The sequence below is a fragment of the Carcharhinus amblyrhynchos genome, chromosome 1 (genome assembly GCF_965287045.1).
Source record: "Carcharhinus amblyrhynchos chromosome 1, sCarAmb.v2.hapA, whole genome shotgun sequence".
In the NCBI taxonomy this organism is placed as follows: Eukaryota; Metazoa; Chordata; class Chondrichthyes; order Carcharhiniformes; family Carcharhinidae; genus Carcharhinus; species Carcharhinus amblyrhynchos.
The window spans coordinates 150,357,152-150,377,608 of NC_137324.1; positions in this window are offsets into that span (position 1 = coordinate 150,357,152).

The following is a 20,457-nucleotide window of genomic DNA, read 5'->3' on the forward strand; positions in this document are numbered from 1 at the left end:
CATCCACTGTGGCTGTCAAAATAGCAATGCCTACACTTAAAGGAACCAATTGGTCTGGGATATGAAAGATGCTGAATAAATTAAGTCTTGTTTCTTTCTCCTCTCAGGCCTATACCTGTATGGTCTCTTCATGTATGTCTACAGGATCCATATCTTCTTTTTCATCTTCATCTCCTCTCTCAGTGGCATTATTAAGAAGCTGCCAAATCTCTCCAAACCAACCTGTTCCCCATCACCATCCTCCCCATCACTGTTGCCATGTTAACATTAAAACAAAGATTAATCTTTCCCCAACACATCGACCTCAAAATTCTTGACTTTCTGCTTAAACCTCTTATTCCATCTGAGTTCCCCAATCCAATGTTTCCTTTGAGTTTATAACGTGTCCCCCTTGAACTCTCCAAACCTCTGAAGCTGAACCATAATACGTACTCCTTCCCCACCTTGGCTCTGCCATTAGTGAAGGAGCAGCGGTCCGAAAGCTGGTTGCTTTTGCTACCAAATATACCTGTTGGATTTTAACCTGGCGTTGTGAGGCTTCTTACTGTGTTTACCCCAGTCCAACGCCGGCTCTCCACATCATGTCTGCCATTAGTGACCAGGCTTTCATCAATTTTGCTGTGGACCTCTCCTCCTATTCCCTCCACCCCTTGCACTTTATTACCTCTCTCTGTGCTTTTAAAAGACTCCCCGGAATTACCTCTGACAAAACCTATGATCATCTCTGCTAACAGTTACTCTCTTCCTGCTCAACTATAAAGTGCTTCGGGCATTTTGCTACAAGGTAACGATAATAAAACTACGAGTTGTCTGTGAGTCCAGCTTGCCTTCAAATAGCTCCCTTAATTCTCGCTTATTGTCCTGATTCCTCCTTATGAAATGCTTTCATCGGTTCTGATATGTTGAGGTGCACAGTGTAGGTTATCATTGCTCACAGTACAGGGAGAATCGTAAACAGACTGGTGCTTGGTTTGAAATGAAATCTTGGGATTTACAGCCTGCTGTGCACTATTTTTGGTTCACTGCTTAACACACTCGGTTTGCCAATTTAGCAAAGTCATTAACCTGACCAAAATAACAAGTTAAGAACTTTAATAAAATAACACACACAGAAATGTTACAAGAGCACATTAACCATTGCCTGTAAAAATGCTGAATGGAATTTTAGCCTCCTTCACGGTGCATTTTGGTGAGAATGGAAAGCCTGTCTCTCTCGCTCCTCTTACACCGTGCCCCGACAGTAATTCCTTTGTTCCTTTTGTCTCTCGTCTTCTCTCTGCTGTGCAAGGTTTCTTGGGACGTTGTCTCCGCTAATCGTGCTAAATGCGTGCAAGTTTGGTGTTTCTTGACCCAACCCAGTAACTTATTTAAATCCCCAACTGCATTAAGCAGAGACGGGTTACTGACTTGAGTCTCTCCTCACGCTGTTTACAGACAGCTGTTCCATTCAGAAGCTGGAATCTGCCAGATAATTCCATCAGTTATCCTTACCTTCTCCACAAGTAATTGTCAGGAGAATGAAGCATGGAAACTAAAAAGGGATTTTTTTTGTTGTGGGGTGGGGAAGGGGGAGGTGCAGGAGGGGAAGGGGGGTGGCATAAACTGGGAACCATGGAACATCTGTCACTTAAATCCAATGCCTTTTATGTGCTGGGGTTGTGATAATTGGTGTCTTTGGGGTGGGTGGGGGGACGGCATCAGACATGCCCAGAAAGTCATCACAGCAGTCAGAATCTGGTATTGATTCCACTCCTCAGTAAATACATGCATATGGATGGCAGCCCAGTAATTGACACCCCTGCTTCCTGCATTATTCTTGCTGTGACAGCGGGTTTTTAAATGGTAATTTCTCTTTCTACCCCACCTACAATGAAAGGCCCGGAATTCTGTGTAACAGTTGCTCTTCAAAGATGCTGCTGTGTTTATAAACAAGTGACAGATTGAAGAGATTTAAGAGCGAATAATAGCCCTTGCATTTCTTGCCTTTTTTCTATATAAAAAAATCTCTTGTATTATTTGGATTTGGCCACTATCCAGTAAAGAGGACAAATAACGTAAATCCTAAAGCCATTTAACTCCCATGGGGCACATTCCATCAGCCTATGCATATCCTCAAGGCTGCTCCAGACCCTCTGTCCTCTGCAAACAAAATACTTCAGCAATTTGTGTATTTGGAGTGGCACAGTGGCAGGGATGACACGGTGGCACAGTGGCAGGGGTGACATGGTGGCACAGTGGCAGGGGTGACGCGGTGGCACAGTGAAAACACTGCTGCCTCACAGCACCAGGGACTCGGTTCAATTCCCCGCTTAGGTCACTGTCTGTGTGGCATCTGCATGTTCTCCCCGTGTCTGTGTGGGTTTCCTTCAGGTGCTCTGAATTCCTCCCACAGTCCAAAAGATGTGCTGGTTAGGTGTGTTGCCCATGCTAAATTCTCCCTCAGTGTACCCGAACAGGCGGTGAACTGTGGCAGCTAGGGGATTTTCACAGTAATTTCATTGCAGTGTTAATGTAAGCCTACTTGTAACACTAATAAATAAACTTTAAATAATTTGAAAATCATAATTCAGGCTTCTCTAATTGGACATCATGAACACTGATATTTTTCATCAGTTGTGCCTGTTAGTTTACCGTTTAAAGGTTATGGAGGGAGAAATGGCAAAATGTCAAGACAGCAAGTAGCAGCAGTGAACATGTATCTGTCTGATTGACAAAATCCAGCAAAGGGAAGTTTTGCATCTTTGTCCATCTCCATAAATTGGATAGATATATTTGAGGTAAGGACTAAAAAACAGGAAGTGGGATAAAAATGTGAATCAGAGATGGACACAAGGTTGTGTGTGGAAAGAGGGGGGTGAATTCAAAGAGTGAATATAGGCATAATTGATCAAATAGTCACCTGTGTTGTAAATGTCTATGATTCTTCAGTAGATTCATGTTTGTGAGCAAATTGCTTCAAAGACATGTTCTGCAGCTGCTCTTTTTTATTTTCATAGAATCGTAGAATCCCTACGGTGCAGAAGGAGGCCACTCGGCCCATCAAACCTGCATCAACAGCCGTCCCACCCAGCCCCTATCCCTGTAACCCCACATATTTACACTCCTAATCCCCCTGACATTAAGGGGCAATTTATCATGGCTAATCAACATAACCCTCATATCTTTGGACTGTGGGAGGAAACCAAAGGAAACCCACACAGACACAGGGAGAACATGCAAACTCCACACAGACAGTGACCTGAGGCCGGAATTAAACCTGGGTCCCTGGTACTGTGAAACAGCAGTGCTAAATGCTGTGTCACCATGCCATCTGGATCTTACCCAATTATGGATAAGCCAAAAGCTAAATACACATTTTCCTTCTCAAGACCTGCAGCGTACAAGGCCCATTTCCCATCCCAGCTGCTGTTGGACATCCTGGGGGTTGTAAACCACTGCTCTATCTGCAGTGGTGCAAACCCCGATTCACAGTAATTCCCAGCATGACAGTATGTACTACTGACATCATCGCCCCAAATTGTCAAGGCCAGTGTGTTGATGCACAAGGTATCAGGATTTTCTTTGAAGTTGGTTTTACAATGAGACTGACTGCACTATTAGGAACAGCAGTCTGCTGTCCCAGAAATATAAAACCAGGTCTTAATGGCCTTAGCTTCTGGAACTAGAATCTACCCAATTACATCGTAAAACACGGTTTCCTGCATCAGTGACTGCGCATTTAAAGTGGTTATTCTTAATGTCTGACTTGGAGTGACGGGTTAGCAGGTTATTGAACATTGCGGGGAATCACAGCCTGATGACCTACATCCACAACATGTACACTGTTCAGAGGAGAGCTGGCAACAATCCTCAAGAGGATGATTCCTCATTAGATCCCAAGACATTGCTGACAAATGGAGCAACCTGACTAATCCTCTGACAAGGATCATCTAACTCAGCACCACAGACCAAGAATTATCCCTGAGAGACAGTTGATCTGTGACACACTGCCGCGGGGTTTTAGTCACAAAATCACCTGTGAAGTCTTGCTTTGTTATTGCTGTTTATTCTGATTAGAATCCAAAATTCAAATTTCCTCACCGCAAATTAATGAGCTGAAATGACTCTCGTGGAAAGGTAGCTAAAATGCTGGAGTCAACATCAAGTAAGATCAGGGCAAATCAATTGCTATTAAAGTTTATTTATTCGTGTTGCAAATAGGTTTACATTAACACTGCAATGAAGTTACTGTGAAAATGCCTGAGTCGCCATACTCCGGTGCCTGTTTGGGTACACTGTTGGAGAATTTAGCATGGCCAATGCCCCTATCTTTCAGGCTGTGGGAGGGAACCAGGGTATTTGGAGGAAACCCAGGCAGACACAGGGAGAATACGCAAACTCTGCACAGACAATGATCCAAGTCAGGAAGCGAACCCGGGTCCCTGGCACTGTGAGGCAGAAGTGCGAACCACTGTGCCACCATGCCACCCCTTATTTAATACAACATTTTGCTGGGCCATGTCAGAGGGCAGTTCACCCACCTTTGTGGAACTTATATATTGAGCAGGCCGGGTCAGCAGATTATCTCCCCTGAAGATCATTCTTCTACATGGGGATTTTCACAGTAATTTCAGTGCAGTGTCAATGTAAGCCTACTTGTGACACTAATAGATAAACTAAACTTTCAGCTATAACACTTCAAAACCACCAGCTAAATGTTCACTTGCCAGTGAAGTCTCGGAAGTCACAGACACCATTTGAAAATTGCATTTCCCGAGAGTGGCATTGGATCCCATTGCCTCCAGAACATGGTGTAATTTTCAATGGGAGGTGGACAATCCAGATGCTGCCACACATACAGTTAAATGCTTGTTACACTAGCTGTGGGGCTAATTAAAAGGCCTCTCTGGGACTTTTTCAGATTTTCAATCAACAGGTACAGGGAACCCATAGTGTTTGGAACAAATCAGGGTGCACGCAGCAGGGAAACACTGGTCACCTTCTTTAAAAGAAACATACTGAAGGCAATACTCAGCTTCATTGCTGAACGATGTTAAATATCTTTTATTCACATTTCACATAACATCAAGTCGTATTTTGTGGGGAGGTGATGGCCTGGTGGTATTATCACTAAATTATTAATCCAGAAACTTAGCTAATGTTCTGGGGACTTGGTTTCAAATCCCGCTACAACAGATTTGAATTCAATAAAAAATATCTGGAATTAAGAATCTATTGATGACCGTGAAACTATTGTCGATTGTCGGAAAAAACCCACCCAGTTCACTAATGTCCTTTTATCTGTCGTCCTTGCCTGTGACTCCAAAGTTACAGCAATATGGTTGGCTCTCAACCAACTCATAGAATCATAGAACCCTACAGTGCAGAAAGAGGCCCTTCAGCGCATCGAGTCTGCACGGAACACAATCCCACCCAGGCCCTACCCCCATATCCCTACATATTATACCCACTAATCCCTCTAACCTACGCATGCCTGGACTCTAAGGGGCAATTTCTTAGCATGGCCAATCAACCTAACCCACACATTTTTAGACTAGGGGTGGGCAATGAATACCAGCCAGCCAGAAAGCAACAGTCATGTCCGACAAATGAATAAAAAACAATATTGACCTGATTGAAGTAAATATGATCATATTATTATAAATTTCAAAATGTTTACATTGATGTGATTAAATGATATCTCTCCTTTCTCTGTCAGACCATCATGTGATGTATAGGAGTTTTTTTGCACTTTCCAATAAATGTTTCCGCAAAGGCGTTAATTTCTTCTGAGGATTTACATAACAAACTCAGGTTTATCATGCACCCACTCGAAAATGAACACTCCAGTGGATCCTGTGCAACATCCCCTGAAAGCTGTGCTCACCAGCTCACTCAGGATTTTAGTCCATCAGACAAGTAGGTGAAATGTCACTCGCTAAATGACTTTGTAAGTGATCAAAAGCAGGGAATGGAGGCCAGTACAGTTGAGGAAAGTCATGAAGCAAACAGTCCAAAGATGTGCAGGATAGGTTGATTGGCCATGCTAAATTGACCCTAGCGTCAGGAGATTAGTAGGGTATATATATGGGGTTATGGGAATAGGGCCTGGATGGGATTGTGGTCAGTGCAGACTCAGTGGGCCGAATGGCCTCCTTCTGCATCCCCTGTAAGGATTCTATGATTCTTTTGTATGATTGTCCTCTCTGAGCTCTGCTCAGTTGGGCAGGGATGTTGAATCAGTTGTTGGGGCTGATCGGGGGAAGGAAGGGGGAGGGAATGGGAGCCATCAGTGAAAGGATGATGATAGAAGGTCAGGAGTTAATGTATGGGTTACTGAAAGTCCTGCCAGGTACATCCTCCACAATTGCACAGGGGTGGATGTGGCCAGCTAAAGCATTTGAGATTATTGTCACATGATGAGAATACCTTTCATACAGAGAGAAGGTGGATGGGTGGAAATATCTCTCCTGAGCAATGTGAATTGCCTTGCACGAATTTGTCCCCAAGGATGGCCTTGCAAATGATGGATTCATTCCTATCTCCTTAAACAGGCGATGGATACAAGGCACCACTGATTTACTATCAACATTCTGCAGATTACCATTGACCAAAAACTGATGACTCTGGATTACTAGTTCAGTGACAATATCACTATGCCAACACCTCCCCTGTTGCTGCATGTAAATACATATAAAGGATTGTTTGCCAGTGATGGGAGGTGCATAATCTTCCCCTGAGATGTGAATGGCCAAAGTGTGCACTTAGTTTCATGCCTCTTCTTACAGGTAGAAACCATACATCAATCGCGCCGTAGCAATCCAATACTTCCAAATCAACAGGAACATTCATCAGCTGTAAGCAATTACACCCCATCAAGGTTCAGCCACCAAGTCTTCTTCTAGAGAGCTGCAGAAATCTGTGACTACTCAGCATGGCAATTTTAACCTTTGGAAGCACTTCTCTGTCAGAGAAGCTGAGTTGTATATGAGTGGTACTTCCTGCAATCTTGGCCTTTCTCTTTCTTCCCTCACTGTGGGCCTGCTGCAGCTTCCACCTCAGTACAGCCATGCTGCTGTGGATGCTGCTTTTCCTTTCCAATCAAAAGCAGCCACATCATCATCTAATCTGATGTCTCTGTATCTACATCTCCATTCTAATTCTCGCCACAAATACTTGTGATCACTGATTATTCATTGCAACATGGTGACACAGTGGTTAGCACTGCTGCCTCACAGTGTCAGGAACCCAGGCTATTGTCCCAGACTGTGCAGAGTCTGCATGTTCTCTCCAAGCCTGCATGGGTTTCCTCCAGATGCTCTGGTTTCCTCCCATAGTCTGAAAGATGGGCAGGTTAGATGCATTAGCCATGCTAAATTCTCCCTCGATGTACTCAAACAGGCACAGGAATATGATGACTAGGGGGTTTTCACAGTAACTTCATTGCAGTGTAAATGTAAGCCATCTTCTGACACTAATAAATAAACTTTAACTTTAAATCTTTTAAGCTTTTTTATTCATACTGTGACTCCTGACCTCAAATCACCCTCAAGAAGAGCTAAACATCGCCTCCATGTCATAAGAACATAAGAAATAGGAGCAGGAGTAGGCCAACTAGCCCTTCGAGCCTGCCCCGCCATTCAATAAGATCATGGCTGATCTGTCGTGGCTCAGTTCCACATTCCCGCCCTCTCCCCATAACCCTTAATCCCCTCTCTTATCAAAAACCCATCAACCCGCGTCTTAAAAATATTTAGCGAGGCAGCCTCCACTACTTCAACGGGCAGAGAATTCCAGAGATTCACCACCCTTTGAGTGAAGAAGTTCCTCCTCAACTCCGTTCTAAACCGCCCCCCCTTTATCTTGAGGCTATGCCCCCTAGTCCTACTATCCTTTCTGAGCGGGAAGAGTCATTGACAACTTTCCTGAATCCCAGGAACGTTATACAGAAGACATCAACTCCCCGTCCTTGCTTTAATCTCATGAAAGAAGCCTCACGTGGATATTGTCATCCTGAACATCCCCCCTCCCCAGAGTTCAGACAAAAGTCATTTTGCCCACCACGTGGAACATGGTGCCCGGAATGTGCAGCTGAAATTGAGATGATTTCGATAGCTGGAGGAGAGCCAGCTGCTGTAAAAGAAACAGTAGAGGATAATTAAAACTTCAGCCTGCAACTTTGTGTAAGGCATTGTCTGCTGGGTGAGTTAGTGTGATATGCCAGTACCAGCTTCCATGGAAAGGAAGGAAAGTTTCAGAATGAATTGGAATTTTTTCTTGTTTCAATAGCAGAACTATGAAAACACTACAGAATTAAACCAAAAAAACCTGAACAAATAAGAGGAGCAATTCTGTTAACAGTGTTGGGGAAAGGCTGCTACAAGCTGTACTGCACGCTAGACCTCAACTAGAAGTAGAAAAGTCAGTCTTGTGAAATTTTGGAGGCCTTGAAGATCCACTTTGAACGCTCTTACCAATGTTATGTATGAACACTACATGTTTAACGCCTGAGCTCAGGAAGAGGGGACAAATACTGATCAGAAGGTAACTGCACTGAGATGTCTAGCTGAATCCTATGAATTTCAGCAATGGAAGGATGAGCTGTTCAGAGATAGAACTGACTCAGGAACAAGAGATCCCACCTTGAGACCATGTCTGCAGACAGAAGAGCAACTTACTCTCCAGAAAGCTATTGACTTGTGCAGAAGTGAAGTGATTAGTCATCAGCTGAAGAGTATTGATGGGAAAACTGAGGAGGCTTTGCACTATGCAGAGAGGAAATTCAGGCCTTCTGAGACCAGACACTGGAGAAAAAGAAAAACTACATAGAGAAGGGCCAGCAGAATAATCAAGAGCAAGGTACATTATGGCAGAGGATACTACACTGAAGAAAAGGAAGAACATGCATTGTGGGGAATGGAGTGAGTGCCCCAACTGTGAGAAGCTGAATCATTTCGCACTAGAGTGTTTTGTTGGCAAGAAAGAAACAAGTTTGTGAAGATGGTTGCTGGAGGGATGTTGTTCAATTACTCTGACAAATCGCTCCACAACAAAACCATCACATTTCAAGGTACAAAATGGTTTGTGATTATTGGATGATGACTGCAGAAGAAAAGCATCAATGTGAAGTGTCAGATAGGAAAGCAGTGCTGCGTGCAATATGACAGACCTGTGTGCAGTTGGTGACCTGGGAAGTGAAGCCTTCAAAGATAAAGTCAAGGCTATGTGAAGGAACAATGCTCATTCCAAGAGGACAAACTAAGCTGAGAGCCAATGCAATGGGATGAAAGAAGATCTGCAGTTTCAGAGAATAAACATTGAGCAAAATCCCCTCATGCTACCTAGAAGAAGCCAAAAACTTGGACTGATAACCCCTCCATGTACCAGAAGAGATTTTATCATGGGTACTAAGTCATTGGCTTCTGAACAGATCCTAATAAATTACAAAGGTGTTTTCACCTTAGATGGCCTACTCCTGCTCTTATTTCTTATGTTCTTATGTTCACAAGCTCTTAGATGTCTTCCTAATGAAACCTCATTTTGAAGTAAACATGAGTATAAAGTCAACTCAGCATCTTCCAAGGAGAGTTCAGCTGCTCTCAAATCCAGCCTGAAAGGCAAGATAGACAACCATGAAAAGATGGGGGTAATCAAGAAAATAACAACTCATAGAGCCAGGATTAACAGCACGGTGGCAGTGAAAATACCTGGAAAGCTGAGAGTGTGAAGATTTCAAATGTCTCGATAAATCTTTGAAGAAATGGCACTGTGGCACAATGGTTAGCATTGCTGCCTCACAGCTCCAGAGACCTGGGTTCAATTCCTAGCTTGGATCTCTGTCTGTGTGGAGTTTGCACATTCTCCTCATGTCTGCGTGGGTTTCCTCCGGGTGCTCCGGTTTCCTCCCACAGTCCAAAGATGTGCAGGTTAGGTTGATTGGCCATGTTAAATTGTCCCTTAGTATCCCAGGATGTGTAGGTTAGAGGGATTAGTGGGGTAAATATGTGGGGCTACGAGGATAGGACCTGAGTGGGATTGTTGTCAGCGCAGGCTCGATGGGCCAAATGGCCTCCTTCTGCGGTGCACGGATTCTATGATTCTATGAAATCCCATTACCCTATGCCAACCATTGATGAAGTTTTGCTACAACTTGCCAGGGCCCTCCCCTCCATCCATTTGCAACCAGAGCACTAACGCAAATGAACAACGCTACACTCAGATTGAGAAAGAGGGCCTGGCTATTGTCCTTGCTTGTAAACATTTTACTCAGTACCAGTTTAAAAGGGAGACAGTGACAGTAGAATCTGACCGCAAACCACTTCAAAGCACTTTTCTCAAACTTGCTTCTATCTGCTTGAAAGGACCTTATTTTGTTTGCTGAGATATCATTTGGAGGTGAACTACAAACAATGGACCAGCAGCAAAACTGAATGAATAAACAATGACAGCCCATATGTATACCATTCAAAGGCCTGAACCTTGCATAAATTATGCGTGTAATGCATGTGTTGATGAAAGTGTGTCAAACTAGAATATATGTTATACATGATAAATTTCTCTATACACTACATGCCTGGATAACTTGCAACTGTAAATGATAGTTCATGCAAAGTGTATTATTTTCTACTTCTTGTGAAAAGGGAGTTGTTTGGCAAAATGCTTTTGTGCTATAGTCATGTGACCTCTGAGTCATGTGACCTCTGTCATGCCTTGGAAAGGAAAAGATTGCAACAGAAGCCATTTTACCCAGCAATGGAACAGGTATTGAGCCAACAACTGCAAAGGTTTTAACCCTAAATTGAATTCAAGGTCATCATTCAATGGACAGATTATAACATTGGCTCTGGAGACTGTATATTGTGTTCCTGCCAAAGACTCCATTTGAAAGAGCGAGATAGACCTGGCTGGAGGGGGAATAATATTTCAGGATCAGTAAGGGAGAAGTACATTTTGGTAACTGATGTCCATGCTCCTTAACCTTAAAGCTTTGTTACACACGGTAGTAATGTGTAGCAGAAGGTTATGAGACAGCATTATAACTGTTCAAAGATTTAAAGATTTGGACAGTAGGGTAATTAGATTAACTAACAATTGATTCGGTTTGAGTGTATTCCGTTTTGTAATTGATGGAATCTGTTATTGAAATTCTTATATAAATGTATTGTCAAATTCCATTAATGAATCAAATAAAATCAAACAAATTCTACTCAAGAATTCTGTTTAACAGGTCCAGTCTTACCATCTGTTTTCACTTCTATTAAGGTGCACACACAAAAGGAAACATGCATTTTAACACAAGTTGGTAAAAAATGGCACGCATGTCATAGTTTTCAACCCAGCTCCACAAAGCTTACAGAGGACATTCGCAGCTTTAATTGACTTTGCCTGCTCACTTTTTCTCCCTCCTCACTTCCCCCTCCCCCAATATGCCATTAAACACTGTTCTATTGTGGACTGTCAACACCATCCCTTTGATTTTCTTCACAGTTAACTGACTCCACTACCACTTTGCCCCACCTCCTCACAGTGTCAATTTTATGAAGGAAATGCCGTAATAATCACTGCAGCTTATCATTAGGTTTCAACTTGTGTTTTTGTTCATTATTCTGGGGGAAAGTGAAAAAAAGGAGACAGCGTTCTTCACAACAGACCTGGTGTGCAACATACAGTCATTGTCATGTAAAGGAAAGACTGAGGGATTTCTCAAGCAGGAGTTCTATTTGGAAAAAAGTGGCCCAACTTGTTCGTATAAGTTCAAAGAGAAAAGAAGGCTCAGATCTAGAGCCAATTAATCATAGCTTTTGCCAGAAAAAAATCTCCCCATTCCCCAAATTCCCCAATACATACACTGGAGCAGTTACAATTGCTGCTTGTGGCTCCAATGCAGTTTTTCCTATATTGTGGAATAGCAGTGCTAAAACCATAATAAAATGGTGACTCCCAATCCCAGTGGCTGGATTAAGTTCACAACCTGTGGTGATGTTCCCTACCTACCCTGGCAGATAGAAGTGCTGCCTCATAATGGAGTATAAATCACCGTCAGACTGAGAAAAGCTATGATAATGGCTGGTGCGAGAAATGGAAAAGGTCACATGGTAGGCTTCGGTTTGCTCTTCAGAAGTCAGAGTTATGGCTTACTGTTTCTCCGGAGATTTATTTGCCAGTTTTCTCCCCTTTGCCCTTTAATAAACTGTCACGTTGCGACAACAAACACTTTCTAATACTTTACACGAATGGCCTTTATTCATGTGCAACATTTTACAGTGAATATCACACGACTTTGTGACAAGGGAGGGCATCAGATCAGAGCCCACTCTTACTCATACACACCCACGTGCAGGAATTCAATCCAGAGTGAGACGGGTACTAATTTTCCTTTTCCTAACTTAAACACACTGAAGCTGATTGTCACGTCTGCACCAACAGCTCATCTTCAATCAGATAACCTAGTAGAGTTTAGAGACTAAACCTGAAAACATTATAATTATAATCAGCAAAGAGGGAGTGCAGCGAAGGTATACTGGGGATGGCGGGACTGACGTATGAGAACAGAACAGACTAGGTTAGGATTGTTTTTGCTGGAGTTCAGATGTATGAAGGGGGATCTCATAGAAACTTATAAAATTCTAACAGGACTAGACAGGGTAGATCCAGGAAGGATATTCCTGATGGTGGGGGAGTCCCGAACCATGGGTCATAGACTGAGGATTCGGGATAGATCATTCAGGACAGGAAACATTACTTCACCCAAACAGTAGTGAGCCTGTGGAACTCATTAGTGCAGGAAGTAGTTCATCCCAAAACACTGAATATATTCAAGAGGCAACTAGATATAGCACTTGGGGTGAATGGGATCAAAGGTTATAGGGAGAAAGCAGGATGAGGCTATTGAGTTGGACAATCACTCATGATCATGATGAATGATGGAGCAGGCCTGAAGGGCCAAATGGCCTCCTGCTTCTATCTTCTTTTTTTCTATGTTTAATATCTTGTATTTATACAGCATCTTTAAGACATTAAACCATCTCAAAGGGCTTTACAGCCTTGAAGTGTGTCACCCAGCCACAGAAGGCACTTTGAGGACAGGTGATGAAAAGTTTGGTGCAAGAAGTCAGTTTTAAGAAGTCTAAAGGAGAAAAGCAAGATTGAGAGATGGACAAGTATACAGAATGAGTTCCAGAGTCTAGGGTCAAGGCAGTTGAATGCATGGCCGCAATGGTGGAGCAATTAAAATCATGCATACTCAAGAATTCTGAATTAGTTGACTGGAGGTAACTTGAACATATGGAGGAGATCACCAAGAGGCGTGATGCCATGAAGGAGTTTGAAATCCGGGAAATGTTAAAAACAAAATTTTGAATAACAAGGAACCAGTGATGGCAAACAGTCATAGAACTGATGAGGAATGGGACGTCATGGGAGGGAGGACATGAACAATAAAGTTTTAGACAATGTCAAGTTTATGGAGGGTAGAGTGTGAGAGTTTGACCTTGAGTACTTTAGAATATTCAAGCCCAGAGGTAATAAGTAAAGAATGATCACTTCAGCAGCAGATAAGCTAGGGTGGAGTCGGGTCATGTTTCAGAGATAGAAATGTGCAGCCTTAGTGATGGCATGAGTATGTGACTGGAAGCTTGGGGTCAAATACAAAAACAAGGTTGCAGTCAGCCTTGTCCAACAAGGCATGGAGTGGACTAAGTAGCTGGAAAACAGATTTAGTGGTAGGAGCTGAAGTCAATGGGCAGAGAGGGACTGAGAAGCAAGTGTTTGTGTGTAATCAGGTGGGAGAGTGCAGTTCAAAACACCATCACCATTGCAATATACCCACAAGTAATTCCGAGGCAGAAGGCATAAATACAGCCTTCCCACCAGGAAGCAAATTGGCTGGCAATGGGATTTTCCAGTCCTGCTGATGTTAATGTCGTTTAGCATTGTTTGCCAGCTGTACCTCCAGGGAATCTGCCTTGGTGGGGTTTGTCATCGGCGGGACTGGAAAATCCTGCTGGCAAGAAGGGCTCGAAAATTCAGTCCTTAAAGTGTACTGTTGAGAAAGAATTCAGGCAGCTCTATTTCTGAAAACATCCCGTACTATGATCTTGGAATTCTCACCAATAACACCATAAAACCAGGTCATTTCCCAACCTTGACACCTTGAAGAGCACAAATAGTCAGCAGAAATAGAAATAGAGCACAGCTCTAAATATACTCAGTTGTCTTCTAAATTAATCAATAAGCTCACAGTATAGTGTATAGTGTGGGCTGCATGATTCATGTTGAAAGCATAACCTTTAATACTTAGCTCAAAATACTGAGCAGAGAGCCCTGGAGGTCTACAGACTATCAGACATCAACCAAAAATGGTTTACAAAGCCACAGAACATTATTGCACACATTTCACACTTTAAAATATACAGGGGTGGTTCACCTGCTTTGCAGATCCGACAACAATAGTAGAAATGTAGTCTTACAGGAGACTGTCTGGAATTCTGTTATAAACTATCAGACATGACAGCAGCAGAGCCCTCTCACTACAGGGGGTAGCATCGCCTTACATCTGAGGGCTTGGTGTTCAATCAAAGCCTGTTTCATTTACCAAATGAATTTTGCTGGATTTTACCCAGTCAAGAAAGTGGTATTGACTCTTTCTTCCTTTTCCTTATCCCTGCCCCCACATAACAGGGACGGGTCCAGTCACAAATTGCCTCTGAGTGGTAAGCATTTCAATTTGCAGTGCAGGAAATTACTGTGTGTGAGTGAACGAGGTCAACATGGGGTGAGTAATGCTGAACCATCGTATCACCTCAAGTATATAATTATGTGTCCAGCTGACTTCTGTAACAAAAGGTAAAATCAAAGGTAAAATGAAAGTGTTGCAAAAAGGGAGTTGTACATCATACTGTATGTACATTGTGCTAATGTCCCAAGCTGACTGTAGGACATCAATGATCCCTAACTTAAACCAGATTACCATCTGGTAAAATATATAATGCAGACACGCAGTGTGGAGAAACCCAAAATGGATGTCCCCTTCCCCTGTGACCTTCACAGGCCAGGGGAATCAGCAGGAACTGATTTAGTGTGAAGCCTAACAAGTTATGCTTCAGTTTCATTGTCATTTCCTGCTAGCTGGGGATTCTGAGATATCACTTGGAAACAACACAGGAAGTCAAGCAACCCTGTACATTGTCAGTATACCGGCATTCATGAAATATTTATTGGATCAGTGTGTGACAGGGGTGGGGAGTGGGGTGGTGGGAGGGAATGAATTGATTCTCATTTCCCAACTCTCTGACAATCACTGCCTTACACCACTGGGACATCCTGAGTTGATTGATTCTAATGAAGGTGCACAGTGTCTGTGCGTGCGGAGTATTTCCTATTCTATGAGCAATAAGAGAATGTATTTTACATTAAACTTCCTAGCAGACCCTGTTTAAGTGAAGTATAAAGATGAAGCATTCAAAAGCTCTGTGCTCAGGACTGTGGGAAGTTCGAATGTGCCCTCGGATTCCAAAGGGATTTTTATGAGTCTCTGTTGCTGTTTGGAAAATCAGGGGCATTGCACATTCAAATTTATGCTGTGTGTCTCCAGCAGCTGTGATTGTCAGCTTGCAACGCAGCCTCGTAAATATAATCCGGCTGTTTCTTATTTGGCTTTAGATGTTCTTAAACCTGATCCCTGTCCTGCCAACTTCGCCAGCACTCTAATGTAAATTATTGCCCAGGCAGAGGACACAGGGGCAAATTGGGGGTCACGCGCCTGTGATGTAGCCTGCCTGATTTCTCATCCATTTAAATTAATGAACAGCATTTCAGTCAAGATCCATAATTGATGGGTGGCTGTGTGAACACCAAGAGGGTCCAGGCTTATTTCCAGGCATGTGGCAAGTCAACTAATATCAGCTGAAGCAGCAAGCATGGTCTTGCGATTGACTTCAAGGTTCCTGTTTTATGGAGTAGGGGAAAATCAGCCAAGTATCCCACCAGGAAAGGACCCATGTGGATTTGGGTGGGACAGGACTTGAATCAATTATTGTCTGGCAGTCAAATATCCTGCTAATATTCACAGTCTATGCTCATTCATAAAGAATGAACACGTGGGCAAGTTACCAGCGGGTGGCTGAGGAGCTGTACGAGACAAGTATATCACAACTTGTCTTGTCTGGTGACCTGATTTGCCCTGTCCTACACTTGAAGGAAAGACTCTTTATTGCAAGTGACAGAATTAATTTTTGGAAGAAAAATCCTCTCTTGGGTATGACTGATTACAGCTCTTTTGTTTTCCAATATGTTATTGCAAGAGCTTGTAAAACAAAACTCAAGTGGCTGGCAATGGCTGTCAGTGTGCCAATGGTTACACGAAACAGCCATAATAACAGAAAGCCTTCCGTGCTAGTGGGAGTGCTCCCAGCTAAACATTTTGTCCTAAGATGTGCCAAAGTAAGTATTTCCATAATTCAAATATAAAACTCTTAATTTGACCACACTCGCCAGTTTGGGTGTGTGCTCCTTAACACCAGTATTCAGAAATGTCTGGCTTGCATTTTTGGATTCCGACTTTGATTTAATCAAAAAAGTAGGTCATTTTGTTGGAAAGATCAAATTGCCAAAAGTTGCTTCAGTGTCAAGCGACTGAAGCCAGTGGAATATAATAAATCATAACAGGCATTAAATTCAGGCAACCTGAAACTTTCAATCTTTAACTTCAGTATGTCCAATTGGCAAATAGTAAAGGCTTTCAACTGCACTATGCAAGCGCACCAGCCTTCAATGGCTTGGCAGTTTCCTGTCATCATATCACTGCAAGGTCAACAACTGTTAAACCCTAGAAATTGGTCCACACTACTAGTACACTTCCAGTCATTGATGCAAACTATTCCAAGACCCTTCCAGCGGTGATGCAGACTATGGATAGGGAGTGCAGAGGAGGTTTACTAGGCTGATACCGGAGTTGAGGGGGTTGAGCTATGAGGAGAGGCTGAATAAACTAGGCTTGTACTCGTTAGAGTTTAGAAGAATGAGGGGAGATCTCATTGAGACGTATAAGATGATGAATGGGATGGATAGGATAGAGGTGGAGAGACTCTTCCCGCTCAAAAAAGACAGTAGGACTAGGGGGCACAGCCTCAAGATAAAAGGGGGGCGGTTTAGAACGGAGTTGAGGAGGAACTTCTTCACTCAAAGGGTGGTGAATCTCTGGAATTCTCTACCCGTTGAAGTGGTGGAGGCTGCCTCGCTAAATATTTTTAAGACGCGGGTTGATGGGTTTTTGATAAGAGAGGGGATTAAGGGTTATGGGGAGAAAGCGGGAAAGTGGAACTGAGCAGCGACAGATCAGCCATGATCTTATTGAATGGCGGGGCAGGCTCGAAGGGCTGGATGGCCTACTCCTGCTCCTATTTCTTATGTTCTTATGTTCTTATGTTCTTACCTCCAAGTCAATGTAAGGGTATGAAATAAATTGAGAGCCCTAAGCTGGACTGCATTAGACAGGAATACCTAAAAATATGCTTGATATGATACAAAACAGTACACTCCCCTGAAAGGAAGAGGCTTGTTGTATCTGTCCAATTCAGAATCTTCAACCAGCTTCTTAATCAAACTTTTAGCCAGGTCACTTGATTTATGAGAACAAAGCAGAAACAGAGATATATAACGCAACAAACTTTATTAAATATAGTTAACCTGTAAATTACCCACTATATACACAAGAAACACCCAGGGTTTGGCTATACTATCCATAAAGCTGGCTTGGTAGGCTGTAGATCCAGTCCATGAGTCCCTCTGGTTCATATACGCAAAGGTGATTCTCGCTGGCCACTTGTGCCTTGCTTCCTTCCTTCCTTCTTTCTCTGGTCTGGTCTGGTTTCAGTCGTCTCCCTTGACCTTCTGCCAAGGGAGCCTCAGGAGGGGGTGGGATCTCAGCACCCAATGGTCTAGTTGATGACCTGTTGACAGGGCACCCAAGCCTGAACCCGTGCCTTAGAGATCTAGGCTGTGAATAATATGGCCACGCGTATCAAATAGGAGCAATGATCATTTAATGGGTTATCGAGGCCTGATCCAGATGTGGCCCAGCAGACTGCCTGAGTTCTGCATATTTGAACTTTGGCCAGGTGCAATTTTTGCTGACTGTAATTTAATTTAGAGTGCCCAAGTCCTTAATTTCAAATATCCAATTTTATTTTGGGCTCTGTGCCATAAGGTCCACTTGTTTAATAAAGCAACCATTGTCATAACTGAGGAAAGAGACAGCGTTAAGCTAAAGAAAATGACTTGTGCAAATGTATGGAAAAGTGGGAATCCAGCAAACTCAGAGAGCTATAAAAGCATCAAAGGTCTACAAGGAAAGTATTAAGAGGTGCAGAAAGGAAATATGAAAAAAGCTTACAACCAATAAAATCTAATAGCAGGGAGCACTGTCTGATTGACAGATGGCAACATACTATCCCCCAGGGATCTGGAGTAATTTTTCACCATCAATGGCTTTGATGGAGCAATAGAGAGAGTTGTATAACCAAGTTTACAAATGTCTTGAAGCAAACTGTATAGATGAGAATGGAAGATGAATAAAGGGACTGAGATAGGCTGTGTTAACGAAACTACATGAAGTAGCATTCAGTGTTGCAAAGCTTTCCATGTTAGATCTGATAACAACAAATACTTCTTTTAAATTAGGAAAGTGACTAAGAAATATGGAAGAAGATAGGGATCCAGGTGCCCATGGAAACATTTACACAGGTACAAACAAAAATAATTGAATGATCTCTGGCCCTTTACCTCCAAAGGGTTAGAGAGCAAAAGTGAAGAGGAATTAGATAGGAATTGGATTAGGCTATTTAGCCTCTGGAGAATATTCCGCCATTCAAATGAATGAATGTCTGATCTGTGACCCAACTCCAGATATCTATCTTTGTTTCATACCCCTTAAGACCTTCGATTATTTAAAATCTATCAAGTTTAAAAGCAATAATGACATCGCATCAATTGCCATTTGCTGCAGAGAGTTCCAAACTGCTACAGAAAGCAATTCTTCAGTTCTTGCTCTGGCCACAACAACTGAAATAATATTTCTGCAACTTTCAATACATTCCTTGTAGACCTTTAATGCTTTAATAGTTTTGATGGGGGGGGGAGATCATGGAAAGGTTTGAAATCAAGGATGAGAATTTTAAAATCAAGATGTTGCTTGACCAGTAGCTAATGTATCTCACCAAGTAAAGGGGTGATAGAGGAATAGGGCTGACTGTGAGTTAAGACACAGGGATGATCAAGGAATGGGACTCGTTGTGAGTTAAGACACAGGGATGATCGAGGAATGGGACTGGCTGCAAATTAAAACACAGGGTGACAGAGGAATGGGACTCGCTGTGAATTAAGACACAGGGATGATCAAGGAATGGGACTCGCTGCAAATTAAGACACAGGGATGATCGAGGAATGGGACTCGCTGTGAATTAAGACACAGGGATGATCAAGGAATGGGACTCACTGTGAATTAAGACACAGTGCTGATCAAGGAATGGGACTCGCTGCAAATTAAGACACAGGGATGATCGAGGAATGGGACTCACTGCGAATTAAGACACAGGGGTGATAGAGGAATGGGACTCGCTGTGAATTAAGACACAGGGTGATAGAGGAATGGGACTCGCTGTGAATTAAGACACAGGGTGATAGAGGAATGGGACTCGCTGTGAATTAAGACACAGGGTGATAGAGGAATGGGACTCACTGCGAATTAAGACACAGGGGTGATAGAGGAATGGGACTCGCTGCGAATTAAGACACAGGGGTGATAGAGGAATGGGACTCGCTGTGAGTTAAGACACAGGGTGATAGAGGAATGGGACTCGCTGTGAGTTAAGACACAGGGGTGATAGAGGAATGGGACTCGCTGTGAATTAAGACACAGGGTGATAGAGGAATGGGACTCGCTGTGAGTTAAGACACAGGGTGATAGAGGAATGGGACTCGCTGTGAGTTAAGACACAGGGGTGATAGAGGAATGGGACTCGCTGTGAATTAAGACACAGGGATGATCGAGGAATGGGACTCGCTGCAAATTAAGACACAGGGTGATAGAGGAATGGAACTCGTGAATTAAGACACAGGGTGATAGAGGAATGGGACTCGTGAATTAAGACACAGGGTGATAGAAGAATGGGACTCGCTGTGAGTTAAGACACAGGGGTGATAGAGGAATGGGACTCGCTGTGAGTTAACACAGGGTGATAGAGGAATGGGACGCACTGTGAATTAAGACACAGGGTGATAGAGGAATGGGACTCGCTGTGAGTTAAGACACAGGGGTGATAGAGGAATGGGACTCGCTGTGAGTTAACACAGGGTGATAGAGGAATGGGACGCACTGTGAATTAAGACACAGGGGTGATCGAGGAATGGGACTCGCTGTGAATTAAGACACAGGGGTGATAGAGGAATGGGACTCGCTGTGAGTTAAGACACAGGGTGATA